The sequence below is a fragment of the Lactuca virosa genome, chromosome 2 (assembly GCF_052849685.1).
Source record: "Lactuca virosa cultivar CGN04683 chromosome 2, Lactuca_virosa_CGN04683_v6, whole genome shotgun sequence".
NCBI lineage: Eukaryota > Viridiplantae > Streptophyta > Magnoliopsida > Asterales > Asteraceae > Lactuca > Lactuca virosa.
This window is the reverse complement of record NC_136427.1, coordinates 231,140,468-231,160,260: the sequence shown is the minus strand read 5'-3', so window position 1 is coordinate 231,160,260 and position 19,793 is coordinate 231,140,468. Positions and strand designations below refer to the sequence as shown.

At 35.8% G+C, this 19,793-nt stretch overlaps 1 non-coding gene across 1 annotated transcript; it reads left to right on the top strand.

Annotated features, from left to right (window-relative positions):
- The first annotated feature begins 19,446 nt into the window (after positions 1–19,446).
- Positions 19,447–19,518, top strand: TRNAH-GUG (transfer RNA histidin (anticodon GUG)). The gene has a single exon. It is a non-coding gene; the product is annotated as a tRNA-His (tRNA).
- The last annotated feature ends 275 nt before the right edge of the window (positions 19,519–19,793 follow it).

The window sequence follows — 19,793 nt, the reverse complement described above, 5'->3', positions numbered from 1 at the left end:
CCCCACCACAAATCACCACGACCACGAAGGTCTGGGCTGGTGTGCACAGACAACGCTCGTGGCCACGTAGACCACGAACCCCTTCGTCCTTGGTATACTAGACGACCTATACAACACCCGTGACGACACACGTGTTTTCCTCTAGTAATTAGTGGCTTAAAAACGATATGTTTTGTCCTTCCATTTTTCCTCATCATCACACTACCTCCCCCAACCAATTACAATGTTTCTCTGCCGATCGACTGAACATTTTTCCATTCGATAAAAATTACTCCCAACTGGCTTCTCCTCCACAATCAACTTTTTCTTTCTCTTTTTGTGAACCGCTACGAACCCACACATCATCTAAATCCTTCAGTTCCCATCGGTGGCTTCGAATCGGCTTTTTCTCTTTGCCCCACCACCGCTCCACCAAAGCTTCCCCTTGCTGGAAAGCTCAATTTCTAGTGGTAGGTTTGGACACCTGAAACATGTCTGAAGATTGTTAGGTTTGTAGCTTTTCTTTGCGGCTAAAGGATCGATTTGGGGTTATATATATAACTTCCTCGACTCCATTCTTTCATCGAGACCATTCTACATTCAATTTCCGATCGAAGTTTACCGAACATATTTCACGAAATTCTCTACATCTTCCATTCATCCAAACACAAGGTATTTTTATCTCAAATCAGATCATGTTTCTAGGGGTTCTACTTGATTTGGATTTTGATTTTGATTCCCTCTTTCTGTTTTTGTTTCTGTTATTGTTTTAAATGGTGTCTGATGCGAGTAAAAAGAAGGTTGCTCAGAAGAAAGTTGCAGTTGCCGCTAAGAGCGGAGCTAAGACTGTTGCTGCTCCCGCGTCAAAGAAGGTTGCGGCCATAGGTACGGTAAACGGGAGTTCCGGTTTCGATATTTTGGAAAATGGGATGTATTCTCTGGTGATTTATAATCGTACGTGTACCAAAGTTTTTTGTTTTCATCCCCTGTTTAGGGATATTCAGTTAATTATGATGACCGAAATTGGATCGTTAATTACTTTGATTAATTTCCATCTAATCACATACCCACTTTCACAATGCTTAATTCCTAAATAATCTTGCAATTTACCTTGGGTTTTCCGTTTCTATGTCAACTCCAATTTCTTGCATACATACCCACAAAATCTCTAATGTTCTTTCGATCATTGAATCTGAAAATCCAAGCCCATAATCTATTCTATTTTACGATCAAGTTCAAAATTTACAGACATGTTCTGACTATTATGGTCAATAATTTAAGCTCCCGAGTCCAAAATTTATCTATAATTATCTAAGATCTAAAGATAAATAAAGAATCTTACTCTAAGTGACTATAACAACATAAAATGGCTTTAATTTTTTTTTAAATAAGGGTGATGATATTTCCACTATCAATTTGATTCTTCCACTTAATATAAATTTGCATTTACATTTTTACCCTTATTTAACATCTACAAAAATATGACATATATATATATATATATATATATATATATATATATATATATATATATATATATATCCCAACCATCTTTGTTTATCACTTACACAAATTATATATATATATATATATATATATATATATATATATATATATATATATATATATGTAAGTCCCAAATTTGCTTGATGTATCAATCAGATCCAATTGATGGTGCGGAATCCCAATCAATTGGATGATGCAAGATCAAAATGAAGAAGAAGAAGAACAAGAACAAGTAATCTTCAATATACTCAATGATAGGAATGATGATCAATACATGAGATTCATACTTCTCTCTACTTTCTCTCTCTAGAACACCTTGATTTACACACACTTAAGCTCCTTCCCCTTGTGTTCACTCTCTCACTCCTCACACTTCACCCTTATATATATATATATATATATATATATATATATATATATATATATATATATATATATATATATATATATATATATATATATATATATATATATATGCACCGCAAACACGTTCACGGCAGCACACACGTTCACGACCGTGAACACCCATACAGCCGCAAACACAAGGTTGTTTTCGGTCCTAGACCGAAAACTACAAATGCCTAGAAAAGTAAAGTATAAACCATATTTTTGACCCAACAATATCCCCCTTGGTTTATAGCTTTCTTTTCTTTGACCCACAAACTCCCCCTAAGAATGTGGTTGGCTTTTCTTGTCAATCTTCATTTAGAGCTTGGCTTCAGCTTTAATCTTCGATTTCTTCACAGCTTCAAGATGAACAAATGAATCTTCTAGCTGAATGACTTCATCTTGAACGAATGGGCATTTCTTCAGAATTTGGCATTGAAAGCACATTGGGTGTGGAGGCTTCTAGAAAAGATTCTTGGTAATCAGCACTTTCAGCTTGAGAATCTTCAGAGAGAACAACAGAGAAATCGATTCTTCTAGATCACTTCAACAGGTTCATAGATAGCAGCAAATTGATTGAGGAGGCTTCAATACAATCTGTCACATAATCTTCAAGTACAACTTCACCTTGCTTCTGGGGTTGCAAGATTGAATGTTGAAAAATAATCTTCATTTCTTGTTCCTTCGAATGAGAATTCTTCAATGATCATGGATGAAGCTTTGGCTCAGAAATTTTCGATACAGTTTCCATGAGTCTCATCTACATCTGAATTCACTTTTCAAGACAAAGAAAATTTGATATAAAAACAAAAGTAAAAGAAAACTTAGCACACAATATTTTTGGATTTTTCATATTTTCTTAAAAAAATAAAACAGAAACAAAAACTATTTTTGGATTTTTTTTTATATTTTTCTGAAAAAGAAATAAAACAGAAATAACAATATTTTTGGATTTTTGGTTTTCTGATTTTTGTTTGATTTTTAATTTTAATTCTCCCCCTAAATTTGTGCATAGAGGAAAACTATGAACAAATTTAACAAAAACAAAAATAATAACTAAATTCAAAAGTTGTCAGACAATTCAATATAGTTTATCTGCACACACCTGCATGTTTAGATCTGGTCAATCATCGGTATTGTGGTCCACTTAAACATGAAAGATATTGACAAGTTTGACAGATAATAAGTGACAAGTCATTGAACCTATATTCCTAAATAATATTCCTAAAAGGACCATTTAGCTGACAACGACCAAGGATATTGCTGTCAACTTAAATTCAGCAGCGAGATCTACAGACAACCTATTAAATGGTTCAATTTTAGATGTACTAGAACGTGTTCCCCACTTCCCAATATACCCCAATAATCAAGAACTTCCAAAGAACTCTTTACTTTAGGTGAGTAAACGATAATTAAGGGAAAAGACAGATATAGAGATGCATATGTTGTATCCCAGGTCGGATGTCTTCCAATCACACAGAGGGAACAACATATGACTAACATAGATAGAGGGATAGAGAAGTAGAATGGTGCATATGTTGTGTCCCAGGTCGGATCTTTCGATCACGCAGAGGGGACAGCATATGACTAACAGATAGAAAGAATTGCATAGATAAGGAGGTGCATAGAAATAAAGTTGCATATGTTACATTCCAGGTCGGATCTTTCGATCACACAGAGGAGGCAACATACGACTGACAGATAGAAAGCAAGAAAATGAATTCCTATAGACCTACTTTATCAGAACCCCCCAGTCGCTCTATCAACACCAGAATTAAGGACATAAGACCATACATCGAGGAAATGTTAAACCACAATTCTAGATACATATGATTTTAGTGTATCCTGCAGGTTCCCATGTTTATCTCACTGCTCAATCTACTCGAGCGTCGTATTATCAGTCCAAACGAAACTATCTAAGTCCACATTGTCAAGTCCTTTCATTGTCAACCTACTTCTAGTCTAGTCCTTTTGAATCCTTCGTGCCTACCAGCGCATTGAGCACAGAGTCTAAACAATTTAGTTTCAGTGCATTAAACGCATCATAATTTTCCCTTTAGCACTAGACTTCATATCACTTCCCAAACATTACCTACTAACGAAAAACTATAAAAGATTGTCTTCAAAACAAATCAGTTTAAGATAAACTCAGAAATATAGAGAAGAAAACTCAAACCGTAAGTCACCGATTGAATTTGCATCAAGAAGGTCTGAGAACAACATGCATAATCTCAGAACAGATCCGAAAATTCTTCACATCGTTAAGCACAAAATCCCATGTGTGATCCTTTCCTTTCTTCCCTTCCCGCAAAGGACACATACTCTCAAACAAAGTTCTGAATGTTGTATAGTTGAGAGATGTACCTTATCATGTGCCTGGAACAGCCACTACCAACAAACCGAAGTCTGATGATATGCCTCCATAGCTGCTCCAGCAAAGAGTTGGATCAGTTGGTCTTTGGAACCCAGTCCATTTTGAAACTGGGTCGACCTTTGTCATCTTTGCAAGTTACTCTCTCCCATGACATATCCTGATTATCACAAATAGAAGATGAAGAAATGTTAGAATCATTAGACGATTTGGGAGATTTAACCTTTGGTACCCATCTGTAGTTGGGCTTAACCCATTTCTTGTTCGAGCGGATGGGTGCCTCGACACTTGATTTTGAACTTGAAGTTGGTTGTCGAGATGACTTTGATTTAACCAATCTTGGCTTCACTGGAGCATTTCTTGAATTTGGCTTCTTGGCCGGCATTTCCTTCTTGACCTTGGGAGCTTGATTCTTGGCCTTCTTGACATTCCAGTCGCCATTGTTTGAACGTGACCTCGAAGGGTTTCTTTTGAAGGATCTCCCTCTTGCGCGTTCTGCCAGCCTTGTGCGTAGTAGGGAACGTATGCACGATTAGGACAATTTTTGGCAATGTGTCCAGGTGTTCCACGGTGAAAACATGTCTTTTTCTTCACGTGGGATTGGTTTCTTCCTGTCCCCGGTGGTGTGTCCTTGCCTCGTTTCTGATTGTTCCCACAAACACACTTGCAACAAGTAGTCTGCTTTGCTTGTTTTGGTGGCCTGTATTTGGTAACAACAGGTTTGTCAGAAGTAACTGAGTTAGAAGCACAAGCATCATTGTTTTGAACAAAAAGGTCATATTTTGAAACACTATTATTACCAAACACACTCTCTTCTGAAGCCTGCTTGCCTTGACTTAAATGAGAATCTGTATAGGAAGTATAAATGTAAGTATCCTTTTCCCTAGCACTACTCTCTGTCACCGGTATAGCAGGTTTTCCATACACAAGATGTTCTTCTTTGTCCATCTCTTCCTGGGTCATAGGGATAGCAGTGTAATTGTGATTAAAAGGAGGAAGGACACTCTCATACCCTAGACCTACTTGCTTCTTGTCATTCCATCTCATTTGTTTCTCTATGATGGTTGCAACTCTCTCACTTGATACATCAAATTTCTTGAAATTAAAATTAGCATTTTCAAAACGGATTTTTAATGTGTCAAGCTCGTCAGTCACAATTGCAAGTTATTTCTCGATAAAATTATAGCTCTCACACGTATTGCTATAATCTTCATATAGTTTCCTAAAGTCCTGAGTCTTGATCTCTAATTTTTCTTTTAGAGGTCTTTGGCGTTTTCTAAGGGTATAACCTTCGTACTTAAGGTCCTCGTCTTCTCCACGCAATAATTCGATTTGTTCACGTAAAAATTTAACAGTATCAATGCATATTTGAGAGAAAGAAATTTCAGTGACCGAAATGTTTGAGGAACTCATTGTTTTTAAAAAAAAATTGCCCTTTGACTTAAAACCTCAAAAGTCAAGCTTAAAAAGTCAAACTTAGAAGTCAAACTTAGAAGTCAAACCGAAAAGCTAAAAGAAAAAATTTGAAGGTTAAACGAGAAAGTCAAAGTTTAAAGTCAAAGGTCAAAATTGAAAGTCAAAGTCAAATTTTTAAGGTCAAAAGTCAAAAATAATAGTCAAAAATTAAAAACCAAAATTTTGAGTAGAAAATGGAATTTTAAAATTTGAAATTTTGAATTTTGGGCTGAAATTGTCAAAATTGCGAAATTAAGGTCGAAGTTGCGAGTACATATGAATTAAATCGGGAAGGAAAATAACATCTCGCAAGCTAGATGAGTTGGTAAGGCGGGGGTTGAGGAGGCAAGGGACCCGGGTTCGAAACCTTGCACCCCATGATATTTTTGAATTACTGCTGCTACCAAGAACTCGCACTAATGCTATTGATCGCGAGGGAATCGACAACCTGCGAACCGAACACGTGCTGGAGTCGCACCGAACACCGATCTCGGCCGAGAACTGTTTGCGACCGAGAACGAGGCTGACCGAGAATGCGAGCCGAACACGTGGACCGAACACGCGAGGCTGCTGATCGAACACGTGCGAGGTGTGCGGCCGAAAACGTCCGAAGCCGGCCGTAAAAGCTTCTTCGGTTCGGTCATGAAAGCTTCTTCGGATCGGCCGTGAAAGCATCTTCGGACCGCGAACCCCTCGCAGATTACGTGAAAAAAACAGCGTTTTCACCCGTTTTTGCTCCAAAACTCGTTTTTATGAAAAACACGAAGAACAAACCCCCAATATTTTTCAAAAAACTATCCAAAAACGAAAGATCCTTCAAGAAAAAGTGCAAAAATGCTCCAGATCGTACCAAAATGATTGATATAATCCAAGCTCTGATACCAACTGTAAGTCCCAAATTTGTTTGATGTATCAGTCAGATCCAATTGATGGTGCGGAATCCCAATCAATTGGATGATGCAAGATCAAAATGAAGAAGAAGAAGAAGAAGAAGAACAAGTGAATCTTCAATATATTCAATGATAGGAATGATGATCAATACATGAGATTCACACTTCTCTCTACTTTCTCTCTGTAGAACACCTTGATTTACACACACTTAAGCTCCTTCCCCTTGTGTTCACTCTCTCACTCCTCACACTTCACCCTTATATATATATATATATATATATATATATATATATATATATATATATATATATATTGTGACATCCCCAATTTCACGGCCAGAAAAGACCGATTTCGTTTATGCTTTTTAAAATAAAATCAGAGTAATCATTTGATTAAAAGTGTTGCGGAATTTATTCCCAAAATCAAACATGATAAAAATTTATCAAAACCTTTCTTTAAGAAATATATAATTTCCTTTTATATCAAAACCTCGGGATGTCATGTTCCGATACAGATCAAAAGCATAAACAAGACAGTATAAGCCTTACACAGTTATTTACAACTACTGGCCTATAATCCAAAATCACTCATCGTCATCCGACTATGCTCGGGGTCCACTACCTGTAACATAAAAAGCTGAGTGGGTCAGACTTGGGAGCCTGGTGAGTATATAGGGTTTTTCAACCCACAATAATAATAAACTTATTAAGTTCACCAATCAACAATAACCCTGATTACCCATTTCCCGTTATCCTCACTTTACGTCCCTAAACACTTAACACAAGGGACCTAGCCTAAAGAATATCATCGGGATGGACACTACTGCTAAGGGGTTTCCTCAGTCATACATGTCCTAAAGGCAACCCTGTGGGGGATGGAGTACAGCGAATGAACACCCAAGTTCATTAACACCTACAGGTTGCGGACCTGCTAATGTTTCCCACTGGACTGTCTAGAAAGTCTGTGGTCGTCATCCAAACTCCGCTAGATGACTGAATCTCAAATCACGTCGAAACGTCTCATCACTTTAATTTATCACACACCAACTATCTACCCATGTTCTACCCAACATATTTGTAGATAAAAATATATATACAGTTTAAAACTTGTATAAAATATCAACACAACAGTCACCTCAAATAAACAATTAATATATTTACACATAGCACGTATTTTAAAGAAAATACTTCATATATATGTGTAAGGTGAAAGTAACTACACACTCACATGTTTTGATGAAAATCGGGCAGCAATTCGTTTCCTAAAACGTTCGTTTCTAATAAAACCGAAAGTTTTATTCAGAAATCGGGCTCTGCGAGGGTCGAGCTTCGAAACCGAAAAGATAAATTTTCCGGGCTTCACGGGCACTTCGTGGCGTATTCCGAGGCTTATAATCGATACCGGGGCTTTGGGGGATTCTAAGATGAAGAAAATATGAAGAAAGGGGTGAAAGATGGCAAAATTCCAAAAGTACCCGAGAGGGTTCGCATGACCCTTCTATTTATAGGGTCCGTAGTCGGCTTAAGGAGAAGAGGAGTCAGCATGCGAGGACACGCGGCAGCAGGGCGAGGGTGCGCAGCACATGGCTCGCACGTGCGAGGTCTCAGTGGCAGCCGCTGATTGGACCGAGGTCTAGTCCGAGGCTTCGGACGTGGCACCTAGTGGACCTCTTCGGATTTTCTCTCCGGTTCGGATGACTCACGAGATCGGATGACTCAGCAGCATTTCGGACACGTGGCATGCTCTAAGCGAAGGTGACGTGTCCGAAGCCACCTATGCGAAATTTCTCGGTTTTCGCGCCAAAACTTATAAAATCCATAACTTTCGCATACGAGCTCCGTTTTTGACGTTCTTTATATGCACGCGTAGGTAAAAATTACGCTCTACAACTTTCGTTTAGACTTCGTCGGCTAATTTTGACTTTAATTTTTATATTATTATTTTTAACAGACCGGGACAGGAAATCCGTTAAAAATTCATAACTTCTTCATCCGACGTCGGTTTTCGTCAGACTTTTTACCGTTGACCTACTAATGACGAGACCTTCGATTCTCGTTTAGGTCGTGTCGGCTAAAAATCACTCGATCTAAAATTCGAGTTTTTAGCTGTCTACTGCTAAGTAGAAACTTCGAAAAATCATAACTTCCTCATACGAAGTCAAATTTGGGCGTTCTTTTTATACCTACTCTCGGTTTAACGAACACTACGAGTTTCGTTTAGATCACTAAGGCCAAAAAGTAGTTTATCAAAAACTCACTTTTTACGACATTCGGTCCCGTGCCGGTTTGTCGCGAAACTCCGACAGGTCATAACTTCTTCGTTATAACTCGGATTTCGGCGTTCTTTATATTTTCGGAAACCTCGAGACATATACTACACCTTGGTTAAGATTAATCCTTCTAATTAATCTTCCATCAAAAAAATCATTTGTTTTATGCTTATCGTCTCTAAATTGAGTAGTCCGGATCTACGGGCGTTATATATATATATATATATATATATATATATATATATATATATATATATATATATATATATATATATATATATATATATATATATATATATATATATATATATACTGTGACATCCCCAAATTTCACGGCCAGAAAAAACCGATTTAATTTATGCTTTTAAATAAAATCAGAGTAATCATTTGATTAAAAGAGTTGTGGAATTTGTTCCCAAAACAAAATATGATAAAAATTTATCAAAGCATTCCTATAAAGAAATGTATTTTCATTATATAACAAAATCTCGGGATGTCATGTTCCGATACAGACCAAAAGCATAAACGACACATTATAAGCCTTACAACAGTTATTTACAACTACTGGCCTATAATCCAAAATATATTGATAAGTCATCCAACTTACGCTCTGGTGCCACTACCTGTAATACAAAGAAAAACTGAGTGGGTCAGGCTTGGGAGCCTGGTGAGCATATAGGGATTTCAACCCACAATAAATAATTATATTAATTTCATCAATCAACAATAACCCGATTACCCATTCCCGTTATCCTCACGTTACGTCCCTAAAACAACTATCACAAGGGACCTAGTCTAAGGATTTTTCAATGGGGCGACAACACTGCTTAAGGGTTCTGCAGTTTCTTAAGGTTCCACCCTAAGAATACTCTATCATTCACTCATTCATTCCAAAGGATTGTCCTAAGGTATAGGCACAAAGTCCATCGTTGCCAATAACACAGCTGCCAACGTTCTCTATTAGACACAACTATCAATATTATCCTTTAGGCGCAGCTGCCAGGATTGTGTTGTTCTCAACCAGGCGCAACTGCCAATATCATCTACTAGGCGCAGCTGCCAATATTATCCTTTAGGCGCAGCTGCCAAGATTATGTTGCATCCATTAGGTACACCTGCCAATATTATCCATTAGGTGCAGCTACCAGGATATTTAGATTACAACTGGTGAACACGTAAATCAAAAACACTTAAGGGTTATGGTGCAGCTGCCAATATTCATCTATATTATATTTCATCCCTCATTATTTACCTACCCATGTTCTACCCAACATACTCGTAGATATAAAAATCCATATACAGTTTAAATCATTTAAAACATGTATAAAATATTCATTCAACATCCATCTCAAATAAACAAACAATATAAGTATACACATAACACGTATTTTATACAAAATACTTCATATCTATCTGTTAGATGAAAGTGACTATACACTCACATGATAAGACGATGCTCGGACAACACTACGGCTCTATAAAGTAATATTCTTCGATGAAATCGGGATATCCTCAAAAACCGGGCTTCTCGCAGGCAGAGTTTCGGCTCGAAAACTCTTTTTCTTGGGATCTTCGGAGCTTCGGGACTTGCTTCGGGTATCGGGATGATACCGGGGCTTCGGGGTGCTTCAAGATGGCTTAGAGAGGGTATAGAGAGTGAGAGAATAAGAAAGTAGCAACCAAAATCGGCTGCCCTTCGATTTCTATTTATAGGGCTGAAATCCCGAATTCACGTCGTGAACCTCAAATGTTCACGTCGTGAGTTTGGTTTTGCATAGGTCATGGCGTTCGTCATCAGGCCACTTGCTCTGGAAGCGTCCATCACCTGTTCACGTCGTGAACATCCAATTCACGTCGTGAACTCTGACAGTGTGGAAATTCGTGCCCCGAACTTCAGAAATTCATATCTCTCGCATACGAGCTCCGTTTTTGACGTTCTTTATATCCACGCGTAGGTGAGATTATACTCTACTACTCTCATTTAGACTTCGTCGGCTAGTTTTGATTTAATTTTTAATATATTATTTTTAGTAGGTCGGGACAGGAAAACTCCGTTAGAAATTCATAACTCCTTCATCTGACGTCCGTTTCCGTCTGTCTTTTTACCGTTGGACTACTATCGACTAGATCTTCAATTCTCGTTTAGATTGTTTCGGCTAGAAATCACTCGATCTCATATTCGAACTTTGGGTTGCACACCGCTAAGTCGAAACTTCGAAAAATCATAACTTCCTCATACGAAGTCAGATTTAGACATTCTTTTTATGCACGCTCTCGGTTTAACGTATTCTACGACTTTCGTTTAGATCGCTAAGGTCAAATATCGCTCCATCGTAATTTCATTATTTACATCGTGCAGTGTCGTGTCGGTTCTGTCGCGAAACTTCGACAGGTCATAACTTCTTCGTTATAACTCGGATTTCGGCATTCTTTATATATCCGGAATCCTTGTAACATATACTACAACTTTTATTAAGACTATTCATTATAAATAATCTTCTATCAAAAAATCGTTTTCGACACTTATTGTCTCTTAATTGACCAGCCCTGATCTACGAGCGTTACAATTATCTCCCCTTAGGATGATTACGTCCCGGAATCATCAACGAAATAGGTCTGGTATAATGATTCCATACGTCAACTTTCCATCCTAAGTAATAACCGTAATCTATATGTTTCTTCGAACGAGTATCTAACTCTTGGCTTCTTGACTGCAGGCGACGCTCAAATCTTGCACCTGCTTTCTATCTTATGTTAAACTCCAAATTATTACCTTCAAGTCACAATCTCGATCCTTAATGGAGACTCCTTCTTCTTCTTTAACAAACTTAAGGCAACTTCTTTTATTACTACCATGGATCGATGTGTCATATTTTAATGACCTATCATCGTGTGATGCAACGCTTAGACTCAAGTCTCTTAGAGTCAAATTCCAGAACAAACTATACCTTACTTTATGTTCTAATGTGATATAATTACATTTTAACATGTAGCATCTCTAGCTACCAATTTCTCTAACAACAAGCGCGATTCTATCGATCACATTGATTTCAATCTTCTGACTTAAGTCAGATGTTACATCGAACTTGGTTCTCCGAACCACGTAACAAACTCATCGTAGCCGGACTCAATTTGATATGACCACTAGGTTCGGAATAACAATCATCTCGTTAGTCATTACCGAAACAATGGTAACGATATACTTGAATAAAATGAGACCAATCACTAGCTTCTTGGTAACCTTGTGACTTTCCCTGATCCAAGCATGAGTCATGTGCTTCCGGTAGTATAGGCCTCTACTACCATTCACACCTACTCATACGCGTCCCAAGTATTGTCCCGTAGTCAATCCAAGTCACCATACAAGAAAATCACACAATCATCCAACACATCAGATAACAAAACTAGGGTTTATATTATTTCTTGAAACGATTACACCGAGGTTCAAGTTCACCCTATACTATGCCTCTAATAGGCTACACCACATGTTACTATTCACATTGCTACTTCATAACTCGATCTTTGGATATAAAATCCTTATTCCTGATCCCTTGCATCGTCACATGTTTCATTAAGGATCATTGGGAATGCTCTTGCCTTTGGCTTTGGCTGCGTATTTTGCTTTGTAGCTCCTTTCCTCTTTGGGCAGTCTTGCTTGAAGTGCCCTTCCTCACTACATTCGTAACATACCCTTTTGTTGAATGTACATTCATTGGCGTAATGCCCATGCTTTCCACACTTGAAACATGTAACCTCCTCGCCACATTTTCCCAAGTGTTTCTTCTTGCACTTATCACACCATCTTGCTTCATCTCCTCCTCCTTCGAGCTTCTTCGAACCAGACTTTGAGAATTTTCTCTTCTCATCGGACCTTGAGGATCCTTCAAACTTTCTCTTATCACCAACTTCAACCTTGCTGGTGGCTCTTCCCTTGATCATATCTTCAACAGACTTGGCAACCCAGATAGTTGCCTCTAAAGTAAGTGCCTGACGCACTGGCACTGCATACTCCCATGGAAGTCCCTTTGCGTACCTGTCGATTTTTGTCAACTCGTCTGGGACAATACGCAAAGAAAACTCCATTTTATCTGTGAAGTTATTGGTGTATTCATCAATGGACATGCTTCCCTTTTTCAATGTCAGAAATTGGTTCTCTAGCTCAAGCAGATTTTGGGCCGAGCAGTACTTGCGCTTGAAATGCACCAAGAACTCTGCCCAAGTCAGTTGCAGTGGCTCATTAGGGCTTAGAGTCTTCCCCAAAGTGTTCCATCAGCGAACAGCGCCACCTCTGAACTGACGCACTGCAAATATGGTTTGTAACTTGCCTTGACAACCACATGTCATGAAAGCCAATTCCATTTCCGAGATCCAATCCATTACTCCAACGGGATCTTCTTTTCCAGTGAAAGTTGATGGCTTGCAAGTCATAAAGTCTTTATACTTGCATCTATTTCTCTCCACTCCATCCTCGTGGTTATTCCTCCTAACCACAAGCGGTTCAGTTTGACCAACAGATCTATTGTAATTTCCTTCCTCAGACTGATCATCATTGAGTTCAGGTTGTTCAACAGGCATTGAAGGTTCACTCCTGTTGTTCAGCAATAGCTGCCTCATTTCTTCCCTTTGTTCAGCCATCATTGCCTGAATCATGGCTTGTACTCCAGCCATGGTGATGGGTTCTGGTGCAGCTGCTACAACAGGTGCTTGTTCAATTACAAGTGGTTGATTCCTATTTTCGTTTGCGTTTCCAACTCCACTTCTAGTTCTTGCCATTCTTGATCTATACACCGAATAAGCTGAATTTAGACCCTCATTCACGATAGATATTTAAATCATCCATATCACTCCGAAACGTTTACATGCTAGTTCTAATACCGTATTCCTACGCTTAGAATCCTAAACACATAAGGTTTCCATATCCGGTTGGCAACAAATCGTAGATCCGAACAAATAATATCATATATGGCAAACATATAACATTTAGCACATAAAAGCATTTTAGGCATCTTTCCAAAAATATACTAGTGCTCGTGTCTAAAATACAACAGACACTCATCTCACAATCTTCACTTCGCATTCTAAGTTTAAGTCTAGAAATCCTACAAATTCCTAGTTCGCTTAAACTAATGCTCTGATATAAACTGTGACATCCCCAAATTTCATGGCCACAAAAGACCGATTTAATTTATGATTTTAAAATAAAATCAGAGTAATCATTTGATTAAAAGAGTTTCGGAATTTGTTCCCAAAACAAAATATGATAGAAATTTATCAAAGCATTCCTTTAAAGAAATGTATTTTCATTATATAACAAAATCTCGGGATGTCATGTTCCGATACAGACCAAAAGCATAAACGGCACATTATAAGCCTTACAACAGTTATTTACAACTACTGGCCTATAATCCAAAATATCTTGATAAGTCATCCAACTTACGCTCTGGTGCCACTACCTGTAATACAAAGAAAAACTGAGTGGGTCAGGCTTGGGAGCCTGGTGAGCATATAGGGATTTCAACCCACAATAAATAATTATATTAATTTCATCAATCAACAATAACCCGATTACCCATTCTCGTTATCCTCACTTTACGTCCCTAAAACAACTATCACAAGGGACCTAGTCTAAGGATTTTTCAATGGGGTGACAACACTGCTTAAGGGTTCTGCAGTTTCTTAAGGTTCCACCCTAAGAATACTCTATCATTCACTCATTCATTCCAAAGGATTGTCCTAAGGTATAGGCACAAAGTCCATCGTTCCCAATAGCACAGCTGCCAACGTTCTCTATTAGGCACAACTATCAATATTATCCTTTAGGCGCAGCTGCCAGGATTGTGTTGTTCTCAACCAGGCGCAGCTGCCAATATCATCTACTAGGCGCAGCTGCCAATATTATCCTTTAGGCGCAGATGCCAAGATTATGTTGCATCCATTAGGTACACCTGCCAATATTATCCATTAGGCGCAGCTACCAGGATATTTAGATTACAACTGGTGAACACGTAAATCAAAAACACTTAAGGGTTATGGTGCAGCTGCCAATATTCATCTATATTATATTTCATCCCTCATTATTTACCTACCCATGTTCTACCCAACATACTCGTAGATATAAAAATCCATATACAGTTTAAATCATTTAAAACATGTATAAAATATTCATTCAACATCCATCTCAAATAAACAAACAATATAAGTATACACATAGCACGTATTTTATACAAAATACTTCATATCTATCTGTTAGATGAAAGTGACTATACACTCACATGATAAGACGATGCTCGGACAACACTACGGCTCTATAAAGTAATATTCTTCGATGAAATCGGGATATCCTCAAAAACCGGGCTTCTCGCAGGCAGAGTTTCGGCTCGAAAACTCTTTTTCTCGGGATCTTCGGAGCTTCGGGACTTGCTTCGGGTATCGGGATGATACCGGGGCTTCGGGGTGCTTCAAGATGGCTTAGAGAGGGTATAGAGAGTGAGAGAGTAAGAAAGTAGCAACCAAAATCGGCTGCCCTTCGATTTCTATTTATAGGGCTGAAATCCCGAATTCACGTCGTGAACCTCAAATGTTCACGTCGTGAGTTTGGTTTTGCATAGGTCATGGCGTTCTTCATCAGGCCACTTGCTCTGGAAGCGTCCATCACCTGTTCATGTCGTGAACACCCAGTTCACATCGTGAACTCTGACAGTGTGGAAATTCGTGCCCCGAACTTCAGAAATTCATATCTCTCGCATACGAGCTCTGTTTTTGACGTTCTTTATATCCACGTGTAGGTGAGATTATACTCTACAACTCTCGTTTAGACTCCGTTGGCTAATTTTGACTTAATTTTTATTATATTATTTTTAGTAGGCCGGGACAGGAAAACTCCGTTAGAAATTCATAACTCCTTCATCTGACGTCCGTTTTCGTCTGTCTTTTTACCGTTGGACTACTATCGACGAGATCTTCGATTCTCGTTTAGCTTGTTTCGGCTAGAAATCACTCGATCTCATATTCGAACTTTGCGCTGCATACCGCTAAGTCGAAACTTCGAAAAATCATAACTTCCTCATACGAAGTTAGATTTAGACGTTCTTTTTATGCACGCTCTCGGTTTAACGTATTCTACGACTTTCGTTTAAATCGCTAGGGTCAAATATCACTCTATCGTAAATTCACTATTTACGTCGTGCAGTGTCGTGGTGGTTCTGTCGCGAAACTTCGACAGGTCATAACTTCTTCGTTATAACGCGGATTTCAGCATTCTTTATATATCCGGAATCCTTGTAACATATACTACAACTTTTATTAAGACTATTCATTCTAAATATGTTTCTATCACAAAGTTGTTTTCGACAATTATTGTCTATGAATTGACCAACCCTGATCTACGGGCGTTACACACACACACACATATATATATATATATATATATATATATATATATATATATATATATATATATATATATATATATATATATATATATATGCACCGCAAACACGTTCTCGGCCGCATACACGTTCACGGCCATGAACACCCATACAGCCGCAAACACCTCATGAGCCGCAAACATAAGGCTGTTTTCGGTCCTAGACCGAAAATTACAAATGTCTAGAAAAGTAAAGTATAAACTATATTTTTGACCCAACAATATATATATATATATATATATATATATATATATATATATATATATATATATATATATATATATATATATATATATATATATATATATATATAGGTTTAGGTTCTATGGAAAACAAAAAACCCTAAAAATAAAAAAAATGCATAAAAAAATACTTAGAGATCGCAAAACTTTTTTTTGAATTTTTTTATAAAGAATCGTAGCTTTTTCTTAAAATTCGCTGAAAAAAAATAAAAAATCAATTTTTTTTATACAAATTTTTTTTTCAAAATTTTTTTCAGCGAATTTGTATAGGAAGCTGCGATTTTTTATAAAAAAAAATTCAAAAAAAAGTTTTGTGATTTGTAAGTATTTTTTTTATGCATTTTTATGATTTTTAGGATTTTATTTAAGGTTTTTTGTTTTCCAAATAACCATTCCCTATATATATATATATATATATATATATATATATATATATATATATATATATATATATATATATATATATATATATATATATATATATATATATATCCCAACTTTATTTATCACTTACACAAGTTAATTACTTTATGTTTTTTCTCTTTATTTATTCCTTACAAAAACTAGTTTGTTTTCTTATTTATTCATCAAACAAACCCACCAAAAGATTCCCTCTTATTCGATCCGTCCATTTAAACTTTTTCATTTGAATATAAAATGTAACAAAAAATAATTTTTTTCTTTATTTATTAATCAAACCAACCCACTAATTTATTTTCTTAAACATGAGTTTTATTTTTCTTATTTATCATTTAATTATAAAATCTAATAAATGTTAATTTGTTTTCTTATTTATCTTTACCATATCACAATAATATATAGTGAAAAATAATTTGTTCCATACAGATGCATATCACAATACAATATTTAAATTAATACATATCAAAAATATATATATATATATATATATATATATATATATATATATATATATATATATTACCCACTAAAATGTTTTCTGACAAAAATGATTAAATCACAATAAGTTTTTTTTTTAAAAAGTTGAGTATAAAAAACATTCACCGTACTCCAATTACATATTATCACTTATAAAAAAATGAATATACATTTAAATCAAATAAGTTGTTCTTAGAAACTTTATAGTTCATTTAGAAGACACGAGTAAACGAAGTATTACTAAACTTTTGAGTAAATATGATACGTTCTTTGAACCAATGATCCGTCAAACAATAAGTATATCTCCATAATTAAAAAAGAAAAAAGAAATAAATTTTACTGTACAAAACCCTTCAAGATTTGAGTTTGTGAAATAACCACAAACACACAATCTTTCATTTACCCGTGTCTTTCCAAATGAATAATAAAATGTTTAAGAACAACTTATTTGATTTAAATGCATATCCAACTTTATAAATGATAATATATAATTGATGTAGGGTGAATGTTTTTTTTCTTATAGTCATACTTTTTTTAACATTATTATGATTTAAATATTTTTGATGGGCAACAATTTTCTATGGTTTAATATTTATTAATTTGAACATTTTATTGTTGTGATATACATTAATTTGAAATAAAATAATTCCCATTACATAAACTATATCATTTAGTGGATGAACAAAGAGATAAATTATTTTTGATTAGATTTTATGTTCAAATGAAAAAGTTTAAGTGGAGTGATCGAATAAAAGGTATCACTTATCATTTACTGGGTTAGTTTGATAAATAAATAAGATAACAACCTATTTTTTGTAAGGAATAAACAAGGAGAAAAAACAATAATTAATTAATTTTTTTAAGTGATAAATAAAGGGGAAAAAGAAAGGGAAATTAAGAAAACAAACTAATTTTTGTAAGGAAACGTTTAAATTTTTTATGGATAAGAGGCAAACGTATAAACCCTCATTTATATCTCATTTTATTTTTGTAAATTTTAAATAATGGTAGAAATATAAAAGCAATTTTAATTCAAGTGGAAGTATCGAATTAACAAGTGGAAATATCACCTCTCTTTAAGTCAGAACACAATCAAAAAGATTCATAGAGTAGCATTAGTGATTATAATTTATAATTTGAATTACATTCATGCATTTCAACTATAATTAGGTAACTTGGAAGAATACTAATTGTTTTTCAAATGAATGTGAAAATTGTTTAATTGTGAATTAAATTGCTCGTATAAACATAATTACGAAATGAATAATATGTGAAAGTTTTCCACTTTTCCAGTTTGTTAACAGTGGCGGATCCAGGATCAAAGTAAAGGGGTATCCTCAATAAGTAAAAGGGTATCCCGACAAAAAAAAAATCGCGTAATACACAATAAGAAAAAAAATCCGAAAGAAAAAATACACTACTAAAATTTTTTTGAGGGGTATCACGGGCTATCCCAATATATGATACATAGTAGATCCGTTTAACATAAGTTTGAAGTTAACGAACACTTGCATTTGTATTATATATAATTAGGATAAAATGGTCATTTTGAAAAATAAATGAACCTTATACTTACAAGACTTTAATAAAGAAAAAAACCAAAACAAGCCAACTCACAATTTTATCCTTTTGTTTAAAATTTCGAGATGAATAGCAAACAAATAATTACTTTCTTGATTAACTTGAGAGTAGAATCCATCCCTCCATGGCTATAGAGTCTATATCACCTTTACAATTATCACAAAAATGCATATTATATATAAAATAATGATTTTTTTTAATAAGAAAACAGGGTATATCCATTGGAACTGAAAGAAGAGTCGCATGCATAATCTTTGCATCTCCAACTAATGTCCTGACCCAACTAAATCCGCGCCAATGCACATGTGGCCTTGATTTAGTTTATGAAAATTGACAAAAGAAAAAGAAACGCAGTACCGCACAATTTTTGAAGTATAATAATAATAAGCTATGCTAAACAAATTAATAAAATAACAATAAAACTTGTAATTTAGCACACATGTGGCTGTAGTTTAGTGGTAAGAATTCCACGTTGTGGCCGTGGAGACCTGGGCTCGAATCCCAGCAGCCACACAGTTTTTTTGTTTTTTTAATTTTTATTTTTTATTTTGATTTCGTGTATAATCACCATGGGAAGAGTTATTACCTTGAGAGTTTCATAAAGGCTCATGCCTCATCCAAATACTCAAATTCAAATTATCTTCATTATTTTACTCGACTCTAAGGTGCTGTTTGTTTTTCCTAAAAAACCACTTCAGACCACTTATTGTTGCGTCGTGCAACACACGCACAGCACTTGGCTTTTCGCAGCTGTTTATTTTTCAGAAGACTTCTGACTTAAAAACTGT